Source organism: Hyperolius riggenbachi, chromosome 1, assembly GCF_040937935.1.
Source record: "Hyperolius riggenbachi isolate aHypRig1 chromosome 1, aHypRig1.pri, whole genome shotgun sequence".
Lineage (NCBI taxonomy): Eukaryota > Metazoa > Chordata > Amphibia > Anura > Hyperoliidae > Hyperolius > Hyperolius riggenbachi.
The window spans coordinates 360,602,714-360,630,215 of record NC_090646.1 but is presented as its reverse complement, the minus strand read 5'-3'; the positions used below and the strand labels follow the sequence as shown (position 1 = coordinate 360,630,215).

Sequence of the window (27,502 nt, the reverse complement as noted above, 5' to 3'; positions counted from 1 at the left end):
TGTTTTCCCCCACAAAAACCAAACATATAAGGCAGCATTCTCCCCCCCCAAAAAAAATTTTTTTTTACAATATTCCAGGTAGTGAATCTTTGGAAAGGCTAAGACTCCTTTTGCAGTACTCAAGTCAGGTATGTAGCTGTGAAAATGACATTAAGTCATTTTATTAAATGCAATATAAATAATTAATATATACAGAAAATTATTATAAGTAATAATTATGAAAACAGTAGCCACAGTATAAAATAAAAGGGGAAACAAAGAAAATGCACAGAAGACCCCAACTGAGGTGACTGTGTCAGTTAGTGCGGCTGAACGGCAGACCGTGGGAGGACAGTGAGGGACTCATCTTATGGGGCTGGAGGAAGCCCCAGGTAAGTATCAAATCTTTACTTTAAGGATTTTGGAAGACAACAACCATGAAATAATAACTGCAGCAGTCATTACCTCATAAGAAAAGCAGCAAACATAACACAGCATATGAAATGCAGCAAACGTTATGCTGTGTATGAAATGCAGCAAACAGTAATAATAATAATAATGGCAGTATTTGTATAGCCCCTTTCTCCTGTCGGACTCAAAGCGCTTGTGAGGCAGCCACTAGAGCGCACTCAGTAGGCAGTAGCAGTGTTAAGGAGACTTGCCCAAGAAACTCCTTACTGAAATAGGTGTTTCTTGGGCAAGTCTCCTTAACACTGCTACTGCCTACTGAGTGCGCTCTAGTGGCTGCCTCACAAGCGCTTTGAGTCCGACAGGAGAAAGGCGCTATACAAATACTGCCATTATTATTATTATTATTATTATTACTGTTTGCTGCATTTCATACACAGCATAACGTTTGCTGCATTTCATATGCTGTGTTATGTTTGCTGCTTTTCTTATGAGGTAATGACTGCTGCAGTTATTATTTCATGGTTGTTGTCTTCCAAAATCCTTAAAGTAAAGATTTGATACTTACCTGGGGCTTCCTCCAGCCCCATAAGATGAGTCCCTCACTGTCCTCCCACGGTCTGCCGTTCAGCCGCGCTAACTGACACAGTCACCTCAGTTGGGGTCTTCTGTGCATTTTGAAATGCAGCAAACATTACACTCCATGTGAAAGCAGATACATAAAAAATGCAGAAAATGTTACCCCACAGAAAAACATTACCCCACATTTGAAATACAGAAAACGTTACCCCTACATATACCTCCCGCATAAACGTTACACCATCATATGAAGTGAACGAACACACACACACACACACACACACACACACACACACACACACACACACACACACACACACACACACACACACACACACACACACACACACACACACACACACACACACACACACACACTCATATACACACACTCTACTGTGCCTCTTCTTCTATGGCACAGTCTTTGCCTCATCAACCCCAGCAGCTCCATGCAGGGATGGGAGGGTGTGCTATCTTAGCTGCGTCCTTTAAGAGACCCAGCCTGATGGTACTCCTAATGGGGGTGCCAGGCACTTACAGTGAGCTGGGGGCAGACTGCTGTGGGCTGCTTTAGAGAGCGGCGCCAGTGTTGCAGCAATGGATGCCTGTGCCACATGAGATCCTGGGCACTGTGATGAGCACTCCATGCCCTGACATCCAGAACACAGTGCCAGCGGTTTACCCGCAGACTTCCTTATTAATGTTGGCCACTGTTGCTGGCCCCCCTTGTCTACAGGCATGCTATTCATTCAACCACAAAGACTAGACAGATCTCTAAAATGGTACATAGTTTGCAGGATTCTATCATTTTTGCTGTTATTCATGTGAATTATTTGACTTCTGTACCTTTTTATTTGCAGATTATGTTGAATGATAGGAAGCCCCCTTCCCCCCTCCCAGAGGCACTAGGAGACCACTGTGGGCGATCTTGCAGGAGAGATGTTATTGCATACCCGTGATATACTTTGTACTGTATATGCCTATTTTACTATAGTGTTAATATGTTACCTGTTAACACATTGAACAGTAATACAACAGCAAATTATTTTAGATGTATTTAATCTTTATCCTGCTGTGGACATTTAACTTTACTATAATTTAATATTTTACATCTGTATTGTTGTTGTCCATAGAGATGTGGATTGCTTCTGCAATACCTTATATCATTTAATTGTTTCCCTTTACATTCTGAGGCGTGCAGACTGCTGCTAATCTACTGTCTGCCAGCATCTTTCGTGTGTGTATTTTACATTTGCTGCTGGCAGACGGGACATGCTCAGAGGGAGGTTAGCTGCCTGGGTGGAGTTACTAGGATGTTCCCGAGCATCTTTTCCTTCCAGTACTGATAGATCAGTGAAAGCTGAAGTACGCTTCTCACTGTCAGCAGCATCTCCTGTTATCAAGAAGGTGCCCCAGCGACCCAGACTGTGGGCTTCACAGAGTGTCTCTAGTAGAGCTTATCTCTCAGGGGTGTGCGCACAGCAGAGGAATCCTATCGTGGACAGCATCACTTTGTAGAATGAAGCGCTGCCCTGGCTAGACTAGAGTATGCTTTGGATGGTGTTGTGTGGGCTTCTCCAAAAAGGTAAAATGGAACAAAACCTACATCCAAGTATCAAGTTAAAGGTTATGTTTTACTGCTTTATTGTCTTGCAAACTTTATGTGATTTCTATAACTATATGCTTAGCTGTGTTTTCTGCTGAGGTAATGTTTACTTGTGGTTTTCTGCCAGACTATAAATTGCTGTTATCCTTGTTCTACCACTGTGATGTTGTTTCAGCTGCTTCAGTACACATAACATACACAGTCATAATAAGGTAGGAAATGCATTTCTGAGATACTCTGGGATAGATGCTTGCTGTCTGGATACATGCACAGTCACCTAGCGATATACAGTAGCAAGGAAAGATTTAGTAACAGAGCTGCTGAGTACATCTTGTATAGGTGATTGTATTCTAATCCTTTCTATCCAGATTCAGTGTCCATCTTATAAAATGCTTATGCTTAAAGTAGTGTACTTAAACTTAATTATGGTAGCACAATATGAAGGTTTGATCAATCATTAAATGTACCATATTTGTATTACTGATTTAGTCTTTGTTCTAAAATTCAGGCTTATCTCTGCAAATGTTTAGATTGCAAAAATAAGGCAGAAGCAGCCCCTACCCAGTGTTTGAAGGTGTGATATGCAGAGAGATATGATAATGAGTTTGGAGAGTAGAAGCAGTAGAGATGTGTTCAAAGCACTTTATTCAAGTAGAGGTGATCATCATTGTAGGCACAGTGTAACAATACCATATGCTTGTATATATTTAAAAAAGGGCTACATTTAATCATACTAGTTACTAGTACATTGTATTATAGATCAGAGCCTCATTTTAAGTTATTTTGTATAATGCTATAACCCTTTAATGAGTCGGTTTCGTATTTTTAGGCACGTAGCATGATACCTCGGCCAGTTGACAATTGTAGACTGTACTTTCACAATAGCTGAGGAATTCATGCATGTATAGAAAGTGCTCATCCACACAATACTGTCCGCTGTCATTAGTGTAAGTCTGGACTCCCACTGTGACATGAGCGAGGATTTCAAATAGAACAAAAAAAAGTTATAGCTGGAAGACAAAACTTCTGCTTTGATTAGTGAGTGTATTAATAAGAAAACGAAAAGCTGCTTTTGTCTGGTGTGCAGATGTCCTCCTATCCCAAGGTTGTTGCTTTAACCATTTAATTCTCTTATTAGTCATATAATGGATCACAGATGTACGGCTCTTTCCCTTTGGAGCCTCACGAACGCATAAGAAAATGATCACTGGGAGGGATAGTTGCTGAAACCTACACAGTAAACCTAATTTTAAAATACTTTTTTTTCTCTGTTTCAAAAAGATGAATGGAACCCTTACAAACAGCAAAATGTGTAGTGATTTTTTTAATTTTTTGCGTATGTCTCATTCTCTAGTTAGAGAGCGAGAGCATTACCAGTCTATCATTATGCTCAAAATATAACATTTCAGTTAGTTCTAAAGTGTACTGCACCTTAGGATTTGCCAACACAAGTTTTTATTATTTCACGTTCCACTAAAAATACTTGCGAAAACCATATGAAACTCAAGTGAACTTCCACCTTTTTCTTCAGAAGCCTTCTGGGTTGTTAAATATCATTTCCATACATTCAGTAAGGCTTGTCTTCACCTCTAAGATTAAGTAGGCCATGGTGGACTTACAATCAATATTACAATATTATTTTGTTTTACGTTACACAATGTTCTCATAAATGATTTTCACACATAAAGTAATGAACTCGCAAGTAGGACTTACTGCTTGGTGGGTATAGTATTCAGTTCCAGTGTTGGCAGAAGGTGACTGGAGCAGTCAGGATGCCCTGTGAGCCACTGATCCTGCACTGCGCACTTGGGACATTATATGTAGATCAGGAGCCTGACCCTCTCACTGCATCTGTCATTCACTAATCTCCAAACTGGGACAAAGTGACTCTTGCACAGGCCTCATTACATGCATTTAGGCTACTGGGTCAGCTGTCCTGCCCCTTCAAATTAGTTGAATATTGTTATTTGCTAGAGAGAACGTGAGAGGGGTAAGTTGTTTACCTTAGCGTTCTCTTGTTTGCGTTTTTATGTTTTGCTTAGTGTTGAAGAGGATCCACTTAAGAGACATATTATAGATGATTACCTCTACTTAGGATGGATACATATATATATATATATATATATATATATATATATATATATATATATATATATAGACATGCTTTTTACCCAAGCAGGAATGGGACCAGTTTTCAGTGATGAATTACCAATACATTTCACAATCATCTCTGTGTCTTCATATTGGAAAGAAGGAAATAAACATCCAGAGTTTTACAAACCTGTCCGAAATGATGAATTATTAAAATGAATCATAAAGGAGTACTTAAAGTTTTTATTTCCCATTCAGTAGACTAATTAGTAACAATTATTTACTGTCATGGAAAGAATGCCAGTATGCGGTCCAGCTTTTCAATCCATGGCAGATATACTGTACTCTTCATGCTAATTAGTAAAATATGTTAAATTTCTTTTGAGTTAATTGTATGGAGGATGGCCCAAAAATACAGGATTTTTTGTGTAATGGGTGCCAGAAATGGTTTATGGTGCTGTTTGTGCAAACATCTACATATGTCTGAAACCTCTCATTATGACTTAATCTCCTTTTAAGGAGGTTCACGTTTTTTTTGTTTTTTTGTAAAGCATTCTCAAAATGTCTTTATTGATTATAATTTCATCACTCATGGCCCCCTCCCCAACTTGTACTATACTTCACTTTGAGGCTTGTCAGAATTTATGAAATGCAGCCCCAGCCACTTGTCATGTGACAAGCCTGGTGCTGGCTCTGAATGGGTAGAGCAGGGAGGGCCCCCAGGTCCCCCCCCCCTGCAGAGTGTCACAGCGGAGCAGTGGGTCAGTGTCGTTATCTTATGGCTTTCAGGGTTACCTCATCATTGTCTGCATCATGATGTCATCGGGGCAAGCCGGAGTCCAGAGGTCGACTGGAGGGCCTGTAAGACAGAGTACCCAGACAGGTGAGCTAAATGCAGTCACCCACAGCTCCGCTGTGTCACTCTGCACCCCACAGTCAACTCTGCAGACCCTTCTGCTGCTGCGGCCAGATTGTTGAACCTGGATCGCAAACTCCCTAAAGCAGCCAGATATTCATGAACTGGTTTCACGAATCTGGCTCATTCCTTATTATTACTGCACCAAAAAGCATTGCATGTCTTGTCTAACAAGTGGCTGTTGCCCACTTAGATGTATATGTGGTGGGATAAGTGCCTCCCCACTGCCTGTATCACTCATTTATGGATCCTCAGGAGTAGTTATAATCTGTCATTTGATGTGTGGTAAGGATCTAGGGCTTGAGCACACTTTTGCATTACTGAGCAGATGTCAGCAATGTATATCAGTGTGCGGTATGCAGGGACATCAGACAGCGACTGAATAGCACTGTCTGATGAATACACATATGTGCTGTGCAGCAATGTGTTTTGGCAGGGCACTGCCCTTTATGCATGGCAGCCCACAACAGAGTAGAACAATAATATTTACATTGGCCTGCCTGCCTGCACAGGCGCACTAGTTGCTCTCTGCTCGGGCTCCAGTGGTAATAGCTGAGCCTGGAAAAGTCAGCTTTACTGCACAGACACAGACCGCTCATGCCTGCACAGTAGAGTGGACCCAACTGGGCTTGGCGATTTCTGCTGGAGCCCGAGCAGAGAGCAGGTAGTGTGCATGTGCACAGCGCCAACAAGTGGACTTTCCTGGTTCATGGCGCTGGATCGACTCTGCTGAGGAGAACGGGTAACTACTCCCCAAGGACTCTTTTTTCCCTTCAGGTTCTTTAAAATACTTGTCTTTCTGGGTCCAGTTGGTGACAGTACATACTGACTGTCTTCACACCTGACCCCTATCCCATCATCACTCACACATGAAGTGGCCACAGAGGAGTGGGAGGGGCAGCAGCTAGTCTCTGCTTATGAGTACACATCATGTGCCCCCTTCTACCTGTGCAGAAAGATTAACTCTTTGTGGTCAGCACTGCAGCTACTGCTCAGTCTCATAATGATTACAATCTGCTGAGTGCAGGCCACATGAGGACTTAAAGCGGACCCAAACCAAACATTTTTTTAAATTAAAAATATTTAGTTTCACCACTCTAACACATACAAAGATAAAAAAACACTCCTTCAAACCTCTGAGCATTTCAGTGCATGCTTTTCACCCTTCTCCTTTCATAACTAGGGTTATACTGGGGGCAGCCATTAGCAATTCCTCCATTGCTACTTCACCAGTTTGCCGGATTTTGTCCCGCAAGGGAGGGGTTCCTCCAATAAATGTAAACTATTTTATATTTGTCGTCATGCAGCTGAAAAAAAGGCTGCTATTTATTATTATAATTTAGAAAGTAGATTTTATTTCTGAAATCTTGTATTTTCAATTTGGGTCCACTTTAAGATAACAGCATAAGTAGGAAGTGGAGAGTGATAGACTCTATCTGGGATCATTCATTTTGCTGCCAGCTCCATGCTTTCCAGAGATATCGCTGGGTCACATAACTTTCTAAAAGAGAATTGGGAGGATGAAGTAGGGCTTTAAGCGCCAGAATACTATAAGAAACTCTTACGGTACAGTCACTTTTGTGGTTTGTTTGAAATACCCAACAACTTAAGGGAATTCTCATAACTATTGAATGCCAGTTCTGCCTCTTCACCTTGCCAGACCAGCTGTTCTGTTTCAGGAAAGGAAAGTCATACATAGATGGTTTTCCAGTAATGTACACACATCACCTCCTCACTTGATGCATATATTTCAAAAATATAGCTTTTGTACTTTTAAATCTGTTTTATCACCACTTTTTTTTGTTAATATATACTAAATGCCATATAGCACATCTATTCTTTCTTGCACACTCTAAACTATTATGCCTCTACAGTGCAACAATGTATAATTTACTGCTCCTTGTTAGCAAAATATTATTTAGGTTTATAAAAAAAACTAATGCCAGGAAAAAATAAAGTAATTTTGGATAGTGTGGTAAGAGGTTAGAACTTTATTTATACTTTGAACTCTGTTTATATTATAGTCCTGTTGGCCCAACTGTGAGCTTTTTCATTGAGGTACGTACACATGCAATAACCGTCTGCCAAAACTGCCGACAACGACCCTTGCAGCCGATGATCCTTCTGTGTGTACAGTGGCTACCGATCAATCCTGCTTGGACATAGGGCGTCATTAAGGATCTGTCGTGTTGGACACATGCCCGAGCATGACTGATTACAATGCTACTTTCAACAACCCCTCCCCCTAACCAAACATGCGCTGACTGTCATCCCTCTACCCCTACCAGGGACAAAACACATCGCTAGGCTTAAGACTAAGGATGGGTCTGTCCAGCATCATTGCCCAAATTCTCACCCAAGCGATCATTTCCTGATCCCTGATGGGCGAAAGTTATTGTATGTGTGTACTTAGCTTCAGGCAGTGTTCACATTTGTCCATGTGAATTCTGCATGCAATTAGTCGTGTTTTCCCACATGCACAGATCAGCATTTTGCAAGCCTTTAATTTTTTTTTTTATCCACGTTTTAATGTGAACAAGCATGTTTTCATGTGAATTTTCATAGGAATGTATCTAAGTAACTTCAAAATCGCATGCTATTATTTGCACAAAATTGATTTTTTTGGCGTTCCTATTCACTTGCATTACATACAAATTGCACATGCAAAATGCAGATATGCTATACTATTTAAAAACACAGGAACACCGCACACTTTAAAAAATGCAGGGAAAAAAATGCAGCATTGAATTACACTAGATGTGTGAATGCGAAATCGAAAATCTGCACATGAATCCTGAGAAGTGTGAACAGGGCCTCTCTTCCTGTCCAAACAGTGTAGGTGTCAGTTGACTTTCAGGAGGAAGGCAGCGTTAAGGTAAGGCTGTACACACACTCAAAAAAAGTTGGCCAGAACAGCCGATGATTACTGCTGCAGCCGATGATTGTTTGCTAATTTATTGTGTGTACACTGGCTGCCCGACGTCACTCTTAGGATCTGTAATGTTGTATCCATAACAAAGCCTAAACAACCCCAATCATATTGTTTTCGTTGTTCCCCCCACGCATGGTAAGCCACTCCTTTGTGCAACACTTGTGATCCCTCTTGGAGGTCTCTGATTACTGCTGCTACTGTCAGTTTTTTTTAATAAAAAAAAGAGCGATTTTTTAAACATTTTTTGTATCCCCCCTCCATTCCCCCTTTCCCCCCTAAATTGGCTCTAGACTGCGATCCATACAAATACACTACACGTACATAGGCATGTAGAACAGTTAAGTGACAGAGCTGTCCCTTGTACATCGCTGCACTAGATCGCAGGGCTGTATACATAAATAATTGTTGTGTTTTTTTTAGTTTCTAAAAGTCTGCCAGCTTCGATTACCGCTGGCATGCTGATCACGGATCCCCGCTCTGCGTCCCGGCACACACGCATTCCCTGCTAATCCCAGACTCTAGGACTTGATGCCAATAGGCGTTAGGCGGTCCTGGCGGCGCCACCCTCCCATCGGCGTTAGGCAGTCGGGAGGTGGTTAAGATCACTGCCGCTGTTTACCTCTGTACAACCACCACTTGTGTTTGTTGGTCTCAGTGCACTATGGCACAGTAGTCAGAAATGTGATGCAGTTACAAAAGTGCAAAAAAGAAAGAGATGCCCGGCACTGCTTTTAAGCTTTAATTGATTAGCATTTGTAACACACTCTGTGCACAACAATAAAGTACCATGTACGAACATGGGGAAAATGCTGTGTGCATTTAGAAGGCGCTGGCTGCTTGAACGAAAACCATAAATGAACACCAAATGTATTGTCCCTGATTTTCCTATTGAGTATTACGGTATTTGTTTTCTGAGCTGGAAAATTACAGTTTCTCAGAAGGATAACCACCAGGCAGATGACCACCATGATGCTTGGGTGTATGAGGCTTGACTTAGCTAATCAGGTTCCTTTAAGTTCTTCCACATAGGACTGTCTATTGATAACAAATCTTCTTTCAGTATAAATGTGGCTAAAATAGGGTCTTTTGCAGTCAAATATCCTGCAGTTCAGTAATTGCACAGAATACAAATGCTACTAATCTAAAAACCATATCTTCCACACTTAATCATATTTGTCTAGATCTAATAATCAGTCTGTGTACTTAAGTTCAGATGACCATTTATTTATGTTCTAAAAGTCTTTCTGTCATCAAAACCGGGCAATTTGTGGTTCTGTGGTGGTCTCAAAGTATAGTACATCATGTCTGCTGCCAAGACAATTGCAGATGTTTGATTACCATTCAGCAATGACCTCAGTTTCACATTATTATAGCACTTTTACTGATACTATCAATTTATTTTGCTGTAATCAGCTTGCAGATGGCCATGTTCCTTCAAGGCCACGTACCTTCTTGGAAGGGCACCAGTAAAAATCCTGAGTTGTCTAAAATAAGCAGAAGAGATGATGGCACAGGGATAGTTGAGGAGGTGGGCATACTTGGTGTAGGATTTTGAAATTGTTTCTCAGTAGCAGCTGTTTAAAAGGTAGAAAATACAGGCAGTTCTCTACTTACAAATGATTGAAGTTGCAATTTTTCAGAGATGCAAAAAAAGTTATCTACACGTACAAAATATACAGTTTTTTTTACTACACATTTTTGTCGTTAAATGTTAAGAGTATTGTATAAACTGTTATAAGTAGATGAACTGCTTCCAGTCCGCGTTGAATGAAATCTACGCCCTGCAGGCGGTTGCACGGCTCTGAAAGGATGTAGATTTTCACTTCCCTGCCGCTACCGACGATCGCGTCACTCTCTCCCCGCCGCAGTTCACTCGCCCTGCCATTTATATGAAAGCGGAGCTCTGTGAGCCGGTCAGGAGACTATTTCATTGGCTCCTGACCGCGTGATTACTATGAGTCAATCCCATTGGCTTACATTGATAGACAGGGTCAGGAGCCAATGAAAATGGCTCCTGACTGGCACACAGAGCTCTTCCGTCATAGCAACGGCAGAGAGAGGGGTCTGTGGCGATAGGAGAATGGCAATATTGGTGAGTATGTGCGTGGATTCGTCGGTAAGCACCGTTTTGTGGTACCAGCAGTCTCTGGTGCATAAGGGGCCAGAGACTGCTGGTACGCAAGGGGTTAAAACATATTGAAAACAACCAATAAACAGTTTATAATATATATCTAAACCAGACTTGTCTGAAAACAAATTACTTACCTATGTTTCAACCTGTTTAACCTCATGAGCGTTACGCCGCTCTGGAGGTTTTGCAGCTAGAGTCCCCCACAAAGATTCTAAAAGATTTAATGCCCCCCACAGGCATTAGCTAGCACTAGGCTAGCTAGCATAAGTAACCGGCATCCTCCAATCGCCGCCGATCCCCCAATTATACTTTACTCAGCCTGGATCCAGCGATCAGTGCAGACTCCCCGCACAGATCTGGTCTCTCTATGGGGAAGATCGTACATGACGTCATGACGTCACTCCCCATAAAGAGACCGGAGCTGTGCGGAAAGGCTGCGCCGATCGCTGAAGCCAGGTGGGGTAATGCATTAAGTGCCTGGATCGGGGGATCAGCAGCAATCGGAGGGTGCTGGCTACTTATACTAGATAGCCTAGTGCTAGCTAAAGCTTGTGGGGGCATTCAATCTTTTAGAATCTTTGTGGGGGACTTGTAATTCTAGCGAGCGGTATGCACGACACAGTGTCGGGCATACTGCTCAAGAGGTTAACACTCTCAACTTAGGAACAAATGTAACATACAATCTCTCAAAACGAATCTGTGTGTAAGTAGGGGACTGCCTGTAGTGCTGGCCATGAAAGGAAACCTAATGTGGCTTAGCTTGAGAGAAAAGGTTTCAGGAATTCCTGGAACAGAAAAAAATATAACGTGACAACCAGGAGCCAGTAGTGTTCTGTGCAAGTACACCAGGGCTACTCATGCTTTTCAGGTTGCCACCATTCGCAACCGGTGTTTAAGTTTGCAGGAAAATGCCGCCCTGTTCGTACTTGGGTTACAACCTCGATAGTCGCATTCCTGGAATTATGAGAGTTGTCCTTAATAAAGGACTTAACTAAAATTACAAGTTCCTTCCAGAGGTGAAAAACATTAGTATTAGGGGTTTGGAGGCACCCAGGTGAAATAAAACAATTACATTTTATAAGAAGGAGAGGTAACTGAAGACTTACCTCTCCTATAAGTTTCAGTCCTATATACACTTTACTAATTCTTTACTGGAGGTAAGCCTTCCATTATCTCATCTTCTTGGAAATTGTAATTGTTTTATTTTACTTGGGCACCTCCAACCACTAATATCATAATGATGTGGCGTAGGTTAATTTGGTCCCTCACTTTAAAGAATAGGAGATATGAGAATCACCAGTATTCTGCACTTGGTAGAAGGAAGTTACTTAGCTAAATATGTGACTCATACCTAGTTATCAAAATAGTTGCGTGATCACTTGTAAAGCATTTTTCATAGACAAATATTTGTGTTCTATGCCCTGGTTTTGACATCTATTGTTCGTAGTATTCTGTGATAACCAGCTCTCCTGGTTTCCCCTTCTTATGCTAGGTACACACCATACAATTTTCTGGCCGATTTACCTGCTAGATCAATTATTTCCAACATGTCCGATGTGAATTTTGATTGATTTATTTGTTTTTTTTAAATCATTTTTAATCAATTTTTCTAGAACTGAACAAAAATTGATCGAAGAAATGACCGAAAACACGATTAAAAAAAGATTGGAAAATAGAAAAAAATCGCTCAAAATTCAGATCGAACATGTTGGAAATAATTGATCTGGCAGGTAAATCTGCAAGAAAATTGTACGGTGTGTACCTTGCATTAGGCAGGAAAAACACTTAGCTGAATTGCATGCGTTTTCCACTATGCGCTACTGGGAAAACGCATGCAATCCTGCTGTTCCCTGCCTAAAGGATTGGTATAAGGGGCAATATTTAAAGGAGACAAGTGGATTTTCTGAGTAGGAGAGAACAAAAAGCATATTATTTGCAATAAAAACAGAACTTATTAAAAAAAAAAGTGTAAATCCTCTTTTTTGTTTTATCAGGTGTGAAAGATGCTCAAATATTGTTTTTATTGCATTTTTTTTTATTTCTTATAGAGGAACACCAATAAAAAACAGTTATTGAGAAAAAAATATCTGATACCAGGGCCCATATGCAATTCACTTTTTCTCCTGAGTTTTCTCCTAGGTGATATTTTTAAACTTGTCAATAAAATGCCTTTTAAATCACCAAGCATGCAAAAAAATACTAAAAATAATTTTTATAGTACTTTTCCATCTACTTTTTGGTACTTTTGCCATTGCAAAGTGACGAAAAGTTATTCTAAATTGACGATGAAAAATTATCACCTAGGAGAAAACTCAGGTGAAAAAGTGAATTGCATATGGCCCCAGGGGCGTAACAATAGACCCTGCAAGAGATGCAGCCATAGGTGGCTCCTCGTAGAAAACTTAGGAGGAAAAGGTAATTGCATATGACACCATGGGCCATATGCAATTCACTTTTTCACCCTAGTTTTCTGATATTTTTAAACTTGTCAATAATTGCCTTTTTAAACCACCAGCAAGCAAGAAAATGCTCAAAAAAAATTGCTAGTACTTTTTACCTACTTACTGATACTTTTTTTCATTGCAAAGTGCTAAAAAGTTATTTTAAATCAAAGATGATTTTTTTTTCTCCTAGGAGAAAACTCAGGTGAAAAAGTGAATTGCATATGGGCTCATGTGTGGCAGTATATTATTTCCTAGGAGATCATTTTAATCTTTATTAAAAAATAACTTTCCAGTATTTTACAATGAAAAAAGTACCCAAAAGTTGGTGAAAAAGTACTATCAAATTTATTTTTAGTGTTTTCTTGCTTGATGGTGGTTTAAAAGGCATTTTATGGCAAGTTGTGAAAATATCAACAAGGAGAAAACTCAAAAGCTAATTGCATATGGACTAATGTGTGCAGTGCTTCACTGCTGTCTGTTTTTATCTGCATGGGGAAAACACATTCAAGTGTGCACTAGCCAACTAAAGAACATTGGTTCTCCATTTACTTGTGCAGAAAGCAATGGCGGGGGGCATCCAAAGTTTTGCAGGGGGGCTGAGTGATTTCTAGTTTTGTCCCTGTCTGATACATGTACCTCTGACTGCCTGTCATGGAAATACACTGTGCAAATAACCTCTTCCTGCTTACATAGTGAGAAATGATCTACTCCCACTTGCAGGCAGGGGGGAGATTGGCTTTGGAGGATGCATACATGATGTAATTGGATAGACCCTATAGAGCCCTGTGAAAACAACAATTGACAAAGCAAAAGGAGAAGCAAGAGTACTACTAAATTAATAAAAAAAATGTAAAAAAGAGATTGAAATCACCTATCATTTAGTTCCATCCAAGGATAATCTTAATCCAAACCTAGATCAGTTTATTTCGTTTGAACTCTGATTTCTGTGAAACCCCGCACGGGTAAAAAATGCATTTTAAGCCACCAGCAAGCAAGAAAATACTTATTCACCTACTTTTTGATACTTTTGTAATTGTAGAGTTTGAAAAGGTTATTTTATAAAGAAGATGAAAAATTATATCCTAGGAGAAAATTTGGGAGAAAAAGTGAATTGGTTCAGGCCCAATATCTTTTGGATGTAGAGAATTATCTGTATACATCAAGGTATTTACCTTGTTGCGTAGTTGTTTGGAGATAGTCCAATGGGGTCCAGTACTTTTGTCAGCTGACTCATTGAAGGAATTCTACACAATTTATTGCATGATCATGGAGATAGGTATCAGTACTGTATGCCTCTGAAGAAGTGACCGTTTTTGGTCCCGAAACACATGTCAGGCTGCACATGAATGCTACTACCGTGATGTATTTAGCAATTTTATTTGTGCCTGTCCCTGTATGTGGACTTTTATGTGATACATTGTTCTCCCCAGCCTCATTTAGCTGGGCGCTTTGCCTGGGTAATTTAGACAGAGACCCCAGCAGTTAATTTGAGGACAGTCAAATAAAGCGATTTACTGTCCCTGTGGTCCTTAAGTAACTCTTTAAAGGAGTTATCAGGGAAAAAAGTACAAATGAGCCTTACTCACCTGGGGCTTTCTCCAGCCCCTTGCAGCCGACTGTCCCACGCTGTCACCTCCGCTCCCCGCCGCCTTCCCGCTCTCGCCGCTCGGTATTCAGGCCGACCGTGGGGTCGGCCTTACTGCGGCTGTGCGAAGCACTGCTGTCAATCATGGCCACGTGGGCCGCGCCGAACTGTGCAGGTGCAGAACTACTGCACCTGCGCAGTTCGCCGCGGCCCATGTGGCCATGATGGACAGCGCCGTTTTGTGCAGCTGCAGTAAGGCCGGCCCCGCGGTCAGCCTGAATACCGAGCGGCGAGAGCGGGACAGCAGTGGGGAGCGGATGTGACAGCGTGGGACAGTCGGCTGCAAGGGGCTGGAGAAAGCTCCAGGTGAGTAAAGCTCATTTGTACTTTTTTCCCCTGATAACTCCTCTAATGCTGGGCATGCAAGGCTTGTTTTTGCCCCTCGATTCTCCCGTTCGAGCCGTTCACCGCTCAATTCTGCAGTCGATTCTCTTATCTTCCGCTTGTTTTTCTTATCTTTTTCCATTCACTGCTATCACAAATCAAGCAGCGAAACGATCAAACGGGAGATCAAACATGTCTGAAATTATCTATCGAGCCATCTGTCTGGCTCAAAAACGAACTGTGTATTTCCAGCATAAGGCCCGTAAAAACAAGCTGTGTGTAGAAATGTTCTGCTACAGAGATAAAGAATTACACACACAGGCACGGGCAAAGTGTATCTCTCCCTTAGCTTATTTTGTAGAGCTGTCAGACACAGGCTGGGATGAGTAGTCTGTGACCTGTCCACACAGGAGCAGCTTGCTAGATAGAAAGGATTGTGTGCCAACCAACTACATATGTAATTAACTTTTCTTCTATAATAGCACTATCATTTGGACAATCAAAAGCCTTTGAGTACTTTTTCTGATAATGGTTTCTGTCATTGTTGAACTAATTAGCCTTAATTTTATCAGCTGGGTGGCAAAAAACATCTACAGCTGACCATACACATATCAATTTTGATATCTTTGAACTTGCCAGTAATCTATTGCTCATACATATCCGATTGACTTTTAATCAATGTTGTGCTGTTTATTGAATGAAAGCCTGACAGGGCATGATAGAAGCCTCTAGGAGATAGGGCAGTACAGGTGTTTTGGAGGAATCAATGGCTTTGCCCTGTATCAAGCAGAATACAGCTTGAAGTTTGATTAAGCTTGATAGGTTTTTGCTGAAACCTATCGAAACTGAGCTTGCAGTAATAAGTCGTTCACTATCCACTGGAACTCTAATGGAACAACTATACTGGGGAGATACCTTTGGCTGTCGGTGCTGGAGGCTACCTTTGCTCAGGGACAACTTTGACTGCCTATATGAAGGAAGGTGTGGTGGTGGTGGTGGTGGGGGGGGGGGGGGCTACCTCTGGCTAACCATATGTGCCAAAGTAAATTGCTGCAATCAGCAGTTATAAGTGTTAATTTAGCGGGTGCGACGGACCCCTTTACAGAATGTAGCTTTATATAGCGGTCACGTGTGATAGCCACTAATCGCAGCAATTTACATCGGCGCCTATGGTGCACCCGAATTACCATGATGCCTTCAGCTCTCAAATTAAATGATTCGATCTGGAGTTCCCTAATTTCTATTTAGCATGGTTAACGTGCACCCATATCTCAATATACTGTATAAGCAACATGACATTTGTTTGAAAACATGCAGACCTGGCACTTTCATCAGTATATAAGGGATGGGTAATGAGATGCTATTGATGCAACTGAGGCATTTCATGGTAATTCCATCCAAATGAATGCAGTTTGAAAGTATACCAATCATTGAACATCCCTAGAGTTTGCCTAGCAACAGAAATTCAAGATAAGCCTTACAGGAATATAATTGGAGGCATGCCATATGCAACATGTAAACCATGCTAGCAAAGGGAAGAGGTATAGACACATAACAGATCATATTGAAAATACTAAAACTAACTTTAGGTGAAACTTTGAAGAAAATTAAATATGAATGACTTCATCATGGTGAGGTTAATGTTTAGGTACAGTGCCAATCCTGCATAGAACTAACCTTCTTTCCTTTTTATTTTTTTACTGCAAGATTAAGAATACACATTTCTAAATGTACTCTAGCTAAATGCATTAGAGGTCATATACTGTAACTGATAACTAATTAGAGGTTATAAAACTCCTGCATGGCTGAGAAACTTTTGAGTGCAGGGAAGAGATAAAAAGTTCATTTGTTTTGGAGGCTGTGTTGGAGGTGCATAAATAATAATAATACTAATTGTGAGTCAGTCCAAACATTTAACCTAGACTGGCAACCATTAAAATCAAATTAAGTCTTTGGGATTCCAGGAAAGTCCTATTTAGGAGTATGGCTATAGATGCAATTGTTTATTTCATCAGCTTATTTTTACTTCAGGTTTACTTTAAGTGTTGAAATGGTCTCTTTATTTCTTTGGAATGTATTTGTCTTTTAAATCAATTAATACAACATACTGAGATTATGTGTTATCAAATGGAATGTTTAAGTTTATTTTTCTGTTAATGTTCAGGAAATGGTGTAGATCTGTAAAGGTTTAGACCATCAATACTTAAATACAAGTTATGAGCAGCTGAAATCTGTATGTTGACTTGAATTTGTTATTCATTTCATGGTTTGCACTATACATTTTATTCATCATGTTACATTTGCCATTGTAATTACCAATTTTGTATTTTGTACCAATGTCCAAATTTGATGTATACCATTGTCTGTATCATTATTTACCCCATGTTTGTTTGATTAAGCAGATATGTTGATACAAAAGATTCCTGAAATAAGTGTTGGAAAATTGTCACATGGCAGGGATTGGGAAATGGTCTCTGGGGGGGGGGGGGCAGTTTTGGTCCAGATACAACCCTAGCCTGTGGGCTAGAAACGCAGCCTGTTACTATAGAGTGAAGCTGAGGGACACACAATGGAGTGGGAGGAGTTAGGAGGGAGAACAATAGAGTTGGGCAGCGTTTGGCCGAGATGTTCCGACAGGCCAGATCTCTCACTGACGCATTGGGGAGTGTCTGTTGTTGCTTTACACACACCAGTGTCTTGGCAGAGGTGGTCTTTAGTTGCCAAATCTAGTGTCTGTGTATGGACCTCAAAAGAGAGCAAATGTCATGTGTTCGGCTAGCTATAATCACAAATGATAAGGTAATCTAATGGTTAAAGGACAACTGAAGCGAGAGGAATAGGGAGGCTACCATATTTCCTTTTAAGCAACACCAGTTGCCTGGCTAGTCTGCTGATCCTCTGCCTTTAATACTTTTAGCCATAGACCCTGAACAAGCATGCAGCATATCAGGTGTTTCTGATATTGTTGTCAGATCTGTCAAAATTAGCTGCATGCTTGTTTCTGGTGTTATTCAGAGACTACTGCGGCCAAATAGATCAGCAGGGCTGCCAGGCAACTGGTATTGTTTAACCTCCTGAGCGGTATGGACGAGCTCAGCTCGTCCATCACCGCCGGAGGCTGCCGCTCAGGCCCTGCTGGGCCGATTTTCTTCAAATAAAGTGCAGCACACGCAGCCGGCACTTTGCCAGCCGCGTGTGCTGCCTGATCGCCGCCGCTCTGCGGCGATCCGCCGCGAGCAGCAGCGAAAGAGGGTCCCCCCAGCCGCCTGAGCCCAGCGTAGCCGGAACAAAAAGTTCCGGCCAGCGCTAAGGGCTGGATCGGAGGCGGCTGACGTCAGGACGTCGGCTGACGTCCATGACGTCACTCCGCTCGTCGCTATGGCGACGATCTAAGCAAAACAAGGAAGGCCGCTCATTGCGGCCTTCCTTGTTTATTCTGGGCGCCGGAGGCGATCGGAAGAACGCCTCCAGAGCGCCCTCTAGTGGGCTTTCAATAGTTTTTTTTTTATTAAAAAAAAACCCTCCCGCAGCCTCCCTGGCGATCTCAATAGAACGCCGGGGAGGTTAAAAGGAAATAAATATGGAAGATTCCATACGCTTCTTATTTCAGTTGTCCTTTAAGTGATCAACAGCAAGGGCTGCTATTCGTAAATGTTTGCTGCACTGGCTAGTTCAGAATGTCTTACCTCCCAAATTGAAAAGGGACTTTAAAAAAAAAAATCACGAGACAGAAAGGTTCTCATAGATTGCAGTGCATGATGATTATTCGGAATATTGTCAGAAATTCTTACAAAATGTCTTGCAGCTGGTGTCCTCTGAGGGTGCTCTCCAAAGGAAGCAAGGACAAGCACTTCAAGTACTCAGCATGTCAGATGATTACCGCAAAATAAATTGATAGTATCACTAAAATGACTTTCATTTTAGTGTTAAAATAATGTGAAATTGAGGTGACGGCTGGAGAGGGATCAAGCACATCTCTGCCATTGTTGATAGCAGACACAATGTACTGTACTTTGCGACCACCACAGAACCACAAATTGCATGGTGTTGATGACAGAACATTTTCTAGAGACACCAATGATAGTCAGACTTTTCTTGACCAACTAAATGGTTGTTAGATCTAGATAAACATGGTTAAGTGTGGCAGATATGGTTTTAGATTACCTGCTATAAATGCTATAAATGAGATGCAATATAATTGTCAAAGTATCACACATTAATATGCAAAATAAAACTGTAATGTCTGTTTTTTATGTTCAAAGAGCACTTGTCTTCAGGCAGGGAACACACTTGTCTTTCAGTTTTCTGCGCGCGGTTCTCTGCGTACGTTTTCTGTACACCAAGTGTGTTTCTATTCAGAAAACCGCGCACGTTTTTTTCACAGCAGCTAATGTAATTGATACATAACTGACAAAATGTGCAGAATCATGATGCAGAATGTCAGTTTTTTTTCTGCGCGCGAAAAACCCATTAAGTGTGAACTAGCACATTGATTAACATGGGTTCTCAGTTTTTTGTGCATAAAACGTGTATGAAAACAGTCAAGTGTGTACCCTTCCTCAAACAAGGGTATCAGTTTGAAGAACAAGGTAAGAACCTGATTACTTTGGCAAAGTAAATAAAAAAATGTATTTCCATTCATAACTAGGATCTACCAAAAGAGACAAATATATGTGTATATATATATATATATATATATATATATATATATATATATATATATATATACACACGTTTAGTGGAAAAGGTGCAATGTCTCCTGTACCTCTTTGTAGCTACTATTCAAGTACATACACTGTACAATGGGCTCTATTCACAAAGGGCAGGTCGGTAAAATAATTGTCTTCGGTAAAATACCTCATCCGATATTTTACACTTTTTTTTTCAAATTCACTATAGTTTTCCCACATGAGGCAGAAGTTCGGTAATTTACCGAACAAACATGCCTCAATTCACTAATCCCTGCTCGGTAAGTGTGACTTACCAGCATGTAGCAGGTCGGCGGGCAGGCAGGGGAGCTGTGTGTAGGACTCTGAGGTTTTCCCTACAGTGCAACCCTGTTAACCCTTTAGATGTGCTGCAGTCACCGGGGGAAGCTCTTCTGTATGCTACAATACAAATAAGCACATTTAAGGGGAGAATTTCCCTCCTCTGCTTTGCTACACTGAAAGTTCCACCCGATAACCGCCCGCTTCAAATCAGCAAAAGAAGCAGGGCTGTGTGGCTCTCCCTATTGGCTGCCTGGCACTCCCCAAAGGCTGTCTGTGAAATCTACCGCACAGAGACAGCATAAGGAGAGCCAGTTATCGGCTGCTGTGAGGTGGAGAAAATTACCGAACACTTTTGGCTGGTAAACTTAATGGGGAAATCTTTGTGAATTGCAATTTCTTGATATTTCTTGAGGCAATTACTGCACAAGTCCGTTATTTACCTCACTAGTCAGTAATGTTTATTTTCTGTGCGGAGATATGTTTAGTGAGTTGTAACTTTAGAAGGTGATCAGTAAAATTGGATGTCTTCAGCACTACCGAATGCAGGAATGCTTTGTGAATAAAGCCCAAAATAATACATTTCTGTGACTGTGGCTGTTAAGCTGGGGTGGGCAAACAGTGCTGGGGGTAGCTGCAAATCTGAGGGCTTGCGGGGAAGGGGGCTGCGGGTTTTCAGACACTACTAATCAAGAAAAGAGAGTGGATGAGTTGAATAAAGTTTGGATTGGCAATTCTTAATCATTAATAAACATGGAACACTTCTCATTTATTGTTGAGCACGCTGCAGGTGCTCTTTAATTAGAAACAATATACTAATACTGAGTATTGTTTTTATTTATATCTAACTACGACGTCTGCTGGACTGACGTCTGCTAACAGTGGTGGGGGGGGGGGGGGGGAATGGTATCTCATATAAATATTGTTTATAATACAGGTAAGAAGGATACTTACATTCCTCAACACAAGAACCTTGTATTGTATCATCATTATTAAAAAGATGTGTAAATCATCATAGAATTATTTACATCTATGTTACATGGTATTGTTAAAATGTATTAAATCAGGCACACTGTGTTAAGCAGAAAATCCTTCTCCTTCTCCATACACATGAATCTCTCCAGTTCTCACTCTATAGCTCTATAAAGTTTACCAAAATGTGAACAGGAATCCAAAAATCAATCTTACTACACATAGGACCAAATTCTAGTTCTTCACTCATTTGCGGCTTTCAGTTTGTTGATAATGCGCAACACATACCATACTGGACCCAACATAGGAGCAGTTGAAAAAGTTGCGGCCAAAAATGGGCGCAATTGTTATTTATCAAATATATTTGGGCATTATTGTGTGTTAATGCTATTTAGCTGGTGGCTGCAATTATATTGAAATTTATCGTATTATTGGTAGCAGGGATCCAGGGGTTGTTAAAGAGAGGGTTCACAGAGAAAAAAAATACTAATCCACTTACCTGGTGCTTCCTCCAGCCTGTGGCAGGCAGGACGTGCCCTTGACACTGCTCCGTAAGGCTCCTGGTCTTCACCCGTGGCTCACGCGACTTGGCCAGGTCGGCTTCCAGGTCGGGCTCTTGTGCGCTCCGACGTGCGTCTCAGGCTGTATGGACGTCCTCCAGACTGTACTGCACAAGCTAGTAATATCGGTATTTATAGTTGTGCCTAAATTAGCTTGCGACTTTTTTAAATGTATGCACCCAACATGTGCATGCATGTTAGTGGAAAGACATTGCCCTCACTTGTAATGTCAGTAAAGAAATACTGTATGTAGTCCCTGTTAGCACTGAACCCACTTGTAGTCCAGTGCTGCAAACAGACATTCTGTAGTATTATCCATGATGCAACTTAAGGCCCAGTTTGGTCAAGCTTTGATCTTAGTCCACAGTATCGGTCTAATCAGCCATACCAAATATCAAAGTCGTGCAAAATTAGCAGTGGCGCCAGCCAAACAAGTCAAATGAGGCTGAAAAAAGGCATCAATGTACTGACTAGCCTTTTCGGTCCCCCTACCTGACAGTACAGGTCTCCTTCCCTGGTAATGGGGAGCTTTCTGTTTTTGGTTGATGGGAATATAGCCAGATGTGGTTTGGTGTGCTGTGCATTATAACATGCTTTTCTGTTCACCACAGTTTTAAGGAGTGATTATTTGAGTAAGGCTAGATTCACTCTCTGTGCATTGCATAACGCACATGTTATAGCGTGTTTGAACTGCAATGGAGATTGGACATACACATTCATTCAAAGCCTGCATGGAGCGAGTTAATGCTAGGTACACACTATGAGATTTTCTGGCCGATTTACTGTCAGATCGATTATTTCCAACATGTCTGATCTGCTTTCCGATCGATTTCCGAGCATTTTCCGATCAGTTTCCTATGGAAGTGAATGGAAATCGTTCGGAAAGCAGATCGGACATGTTGGAAATAATCGATCTGACTGTAAATCGGCCAGAAAATCTCATAGTGTGTACCTAGCATAAGAATAACATGATCCATTACAAAGCAGAGATGTGAACAGACCCATAGAATTGTATGAAAAATACATCAAGTGTTCACATACTTAGTGCTGCCTGATAAATGCATACAAGTGCTGGGTGGACTTTTTCTGAAAATCTGTGTGAATGTTAGGCCTCAGCCTACATTTAATTCTAACTATCTGTCTAGGGAGCTTATTGGCTAATGATACACACTTAAAAGATAAATGAAAGATCTTAGACCAATTTTACCACCTTCCATGTAGTATGAGAGCCATACTCTACACAGTCTATTCTATTGAGCTGAACTCCTCATCAGATAAAAATCTTTGCAAGATGCCGCACACAAAGATGCTGTACACATTCAAGAGATCAGTATCTGCAAGAGATCTGTTCCTGCAATAGATCCGTTCCTGCAAAATGCATTCATAGTCTATGATATCTGCAGATCCTCATACACACCTTGTTTAACAGACATTCATCTGCAGATCAGATCCACCAGGATGGATTTTCAGATCTGCAGATGATTGTCAGATATGCAGATGAATGTCTGTTAAACAAGGTGTGTATGAGGATCTGCAGATATCATAGACTATGAATGCATTTTGCAGGAACGGATCATTTGCAGGAACAGATCTTTTACAGATACTGATCTTTTGAATGTGTACAGCATCTTGCAAAGATTTTTATCTGATGAGGAGTTCAGCTCAATAGAATAGACTGTGTAGAGTATGGCTCTCATACTACATGGAAGGTGGTAAATTGGTCTAAGATCTTTCATTTATCTTTCAGGCTAATTTCACACCAGGACGTTGCGTTAGAGGGGGCGTTAAGGTCGCATAACGTCCCCCTAACTGAACGCCTGGTGGTGCTGGATCTGGACGTCAGAGTGAGCCGCGTTGTGCAGCTCACTCTGGCGTCAGTGATGCCGTGATGCGCACTCATGTGCGCATGCGGCATCACGTGGTCCCGCCGGCCAATCGCCGCACAGAGCGGCTGCTCCAGGAAGTAAACACTGCACGTCATAACGTGCAGTGCATATTAATTAGCCATGTGCCTAGCCGCTCTCCGCTCCTCCCCCACATTACTGAGCATGTGCAAGCAGTCTAGTACTGCATGCAGTACGTTGTCTTGTGACGCAGCGTTACAATGTAACGCAACGTCCGCACTGTGAACAGCCCCATTGATTTTTCATTACTGTGCGGTGGGCTGCGTTACAGGCTGCTTTAACGTGCGCCTGTAACGTCCCACTGTGAAACCAACCTCAAGTGTGTACACACCATACGTTTGTGTTGTTCTTCACTGTAGAGTCAGTCTGGAAAAATCACAGGGGAGAATAGAATAACTATCTTACTTCTTACCATATAAAACAATGTTTGTTTCATTTTAGGTTTCCACATTGGTGGAGTGAAATTTGCATGAAATGTAAATATAATAATGTTGCTCTGCGTTGCTTTTCACTGCTGATAAATACTTGCAGCTAGAATAATAACAATGGCACTGAGTGACTTCAGATGAACAAAGTTGACTGCCTACTGCTGCCTTCAAGTGTTCTTTGGGCTGTTTTTAAATTTGAACCTGCACATGAGCAAGGTATGATGAGGATCTACATAACAACACATATTTTCTGTATGGTAAATTTGCAGTGTTTACAATTTCATAGATCTAAGAGCTGTCACTAAACTTCTGAATTATTTTGTTTACAGTGGTATGAACACGATGACCTATATTTGTAAGCCTCGTACACATGCTAGATTGTTCTCGGCTGAGGCAGCTGGTCAGGTTTTGGTTGTTCCAGTTTGACTGCACTAGCTGCAATGTTTGCTATAGGTGTATGACTCAGACACTACTGATCAAAAACCTCCATACTCCTGTAACTACAAGTTTCCTTTATAAAAGCAAACTCTGTACGAAGGGAATACACATTTGTACTTGTGCAAAGTGACATTTGCCAAAAATAATTTGAACACCTGTTTTTTTTGCTAAGGTCTGTTTATTTACTGTTAATGTTATATACATTTATTAATTTTGTAGAGGAGATGGCACTAATACAAAGAACACGATCTTCCCACTTCTAGGTGACCTCAGTTCCTCCAATGTTGGGAGACATTTATAATGACAGGTTGGGGGGATTTCCTGCCTTGCCATTTGTAACTTACAGTTGCATTATTACTGCTTTCACCATACACCTACACAGGGCAGTTTCTAGGCTAAATTGCACCCAGGGCGAGGGTGTAAAAATCGCCCCCCCCCCCCCTTCTGTGGAGTATAGGTGCCCGCAGTATAGGTTAGCCAGGTCTAGTTGCCCCCAGTATGATTAGCCAACTATAGGTCCCCCCAGTATAGGTAACCAGGCATAGTTGCCCCCAGTATAGATTAGATAGGTAGGTGCCACCAGTATAGGGTAGCCTGTATAGTTCCTCCAGTATAGGTTAGATAGGTAGGTGCCCCCAGTATAGGTTAGCTAGGTAGGTGCCTCCAGTATACGGTAGCCTATAGAGTTGCCACTAGTATAAGTTACATAGGTAGGTGCCCCGAGTATAGGTTAGATAGGTAGGTGCCTTGAGTATGGGTTAGATAGGTAGATGCCCTGAGTATAGTTTAGATCAGTAAGTGCCCCGAGTATAGGTTAGATAGGTAGGTGCCTCCAGTATAGGTTAGCTAGGTAGGTTCCCCAGTATAGGTTAGATAGGTAGGTGCCCCAAGTATAGGTTAGGTAGGTGCCTCGAGTATAGGTTAGATAGGTAGGTGCCTCCAGTATAAGCTAGATAGGTAGGTTCCCACAGTATAGGTTAGATAGGTAGGTGCCTCGAGTATAAGTTAGATAGGTAGGTGCCCCGAGTATAGGTTAGATAGGTAGGTGCCCCCAGTATAGGTTACAAAGGTAAGTGCCCCAAGTATAGGTTAGATAGGTGGGTCCCCCGAGTATAGGTTTGATAGGTAGGTGCCTCCAGTATAAGCACAGCGGCAGGGGGACCAGGTACAACGTAGTTACAACTCACCTTCCGCAATCCCCTGCAGCCTCTATCTCCTTCCTGTCCCGGGCGTCTGTTGCATTGGTAACAGTGCCCCCTGTGATCACATGCGATCACGTCATCACAGGAAGGCGCTGTTACTAACGCAAGGGACGCCTGGGAAAGGAAGAAGATGGCTTGGTGCATGCAGGGATCATGGCAGGTGAGTTGTAACTATGCTATACCCGCTCCCCCCGCTGCTGCGCCCACCCTCCTGTCACTCAATGCGGCGCCCTAGGCGATTGCACTATTTGCATGCCCATAGAAACGAGGCTGCACCTACATCATGTAAGTACTGCAGGCATTACAGTACTTGGCACCTCATATTGGAAACTTCAGTTTATTCAAGATGCCCATTGTGGTGTTCATACATCTAGCCTGTAGATGGTACTGTACTTCTTGTACTGCTGCATAAAATGATCTGTACTGCTGTGGGTTGATGGTTCCTGATATGCTCTTACTTGGAACATGGAGAGAAGACACTGCTTATGTAGAGAGTTGGTGAATCCTGTAAATATACCTGTTTTCAGTTATCTTGCCTCCATGTTAAGACAACAGCCATTATGGAGTTTTGTGATGCCCAGTGAAGTGGACACTTTATAAACATAGTTGTACTTTCTCAATACAGTGAAATAAATGCAGATTATTAAATCAATACATATTTCTGTTGGATTTCTGCTCTTTTCAATCCTCTTTTACTTTTTCCATCGTATATGTCCATTTTTTACATTGTATATGTTTTTACTTTCACTTTTGTTAATTACCACTCTCATTTCACTGATGCCGGTGAGCACTGATTACTGGCACTTTGATCGGCTTTGAGAACACCTGTTCACATTCACTGATCAGTGTCCTAACGGGTGTGCAGGTGGGCAATTGCAGCAGAGTACAAGTATCTATGCACCTGGAGCTAAGGTGAAGTCTCACCAGTTGAATGACCAGTTAATTTTTAAAGGGATTCTGTATTGCGGTGTGCATAGCTGTTGGTAAGGTTCCATTCTAGCATTACCACCTCAGCGGTGCAGTCTGCTATTACTTTTGGGACGTCCCTAAGCTCTTCCTAGCCTCAGTGGATCTCCAAATTCAGCTGGACTTGCTAGTTTTTAAGTTCAGCCATGCTTTGTCTAATGTTCAGCGCTGCGTAATATGTTGGCGCTTTATAAATACAATAAATAAATAAATGTGTCATTATGTGTTTTTTTACATTGATTGAGAAAGAGTATATTTAACATACTTAAAATGGGACCAGTTCCCATCAATTTATTAATTACCTAGTTGACAGCGGCGTAACATTGCTACCCCTAATGGCAGTAGAGCTTAATACTTAATCTATTTTCGGTGTCAAGACAGGTCCTACTCATTGCCTGCATCATAGCCACGTGCTGTGCACTGGGGGGCCTGGCAGACTCTTGTTATGCCTCTGCTACTTGATGGAATAAAAAAGTGATGCTGCTTTCTTCAGAGATTAAATTTATGTAGAATTACGAACACTGACTGGGACAGGGACATCTTATTAAAAAGATGTTGACATCATAGTTATATGGGCAGATAAACACCAGATTCAATTTAACTACCTAACGACCGCATCACACCGATGGGTGTGAAAGCGGTGGCTCCTTCAGGACCGCCTAACACCGATTGGCGTCAAGTCCTGGGTGCGTGTTTTGCAGGAGATCTCTACTTGATTGAGTTCTGCTCTGTCATCAGTCTCCCAGCGGCAATCGATGTACAGCGATTAGATCTGCAAAGCCGTGTCCCCCTGGGAGGCAGAGAAGAGAAGCTGAGTTTTACGGCCCTGCAGCGAGCCCTTAAAGCTGCAGTGGCCTAATTTGTAAAATATAGCCTTGTCACTAGGGAGATGTAAGCCTACGGTCCTCAAGTGATAGTGTACCTACAATACCTTAAAACTAGTTCTTGATCAATAATGCAATATAGGTATATTACTGGAAGTACTTGTC

General features: G+C 41.6%; 1 protein-coding gene across 3 annotated transcripts in view; it reads left to right on the top strand.

Annotated features, from left to right (window-relative positions):
* Positions 1-1,687: 1,687 nt before the first annotated feature.
* FRMPD1 (FERM and PDZ domain containing 1) overlaps positions 1,688-27,502 on the top strand; it is a 265,938-nt gene continuing 240,123 nt past the window's right edge. Inside the window, exon 1 of one of the 3 annotated variants that reach the window (XM_068234237.1) lies at positions 1,688-1,748. The gene's annotated coding sequence lies outside the window, so the exon portion shown is untranslated. Of the gene's footprint in view, positions 1,749-2,322; positions 2,552-5,486; positions 5,547-27,502 lie in introns of those variants that run through there. The other 2 variants (XM_068234234.1, XM_068234236.1) reach the window with 2 other exon arrangements.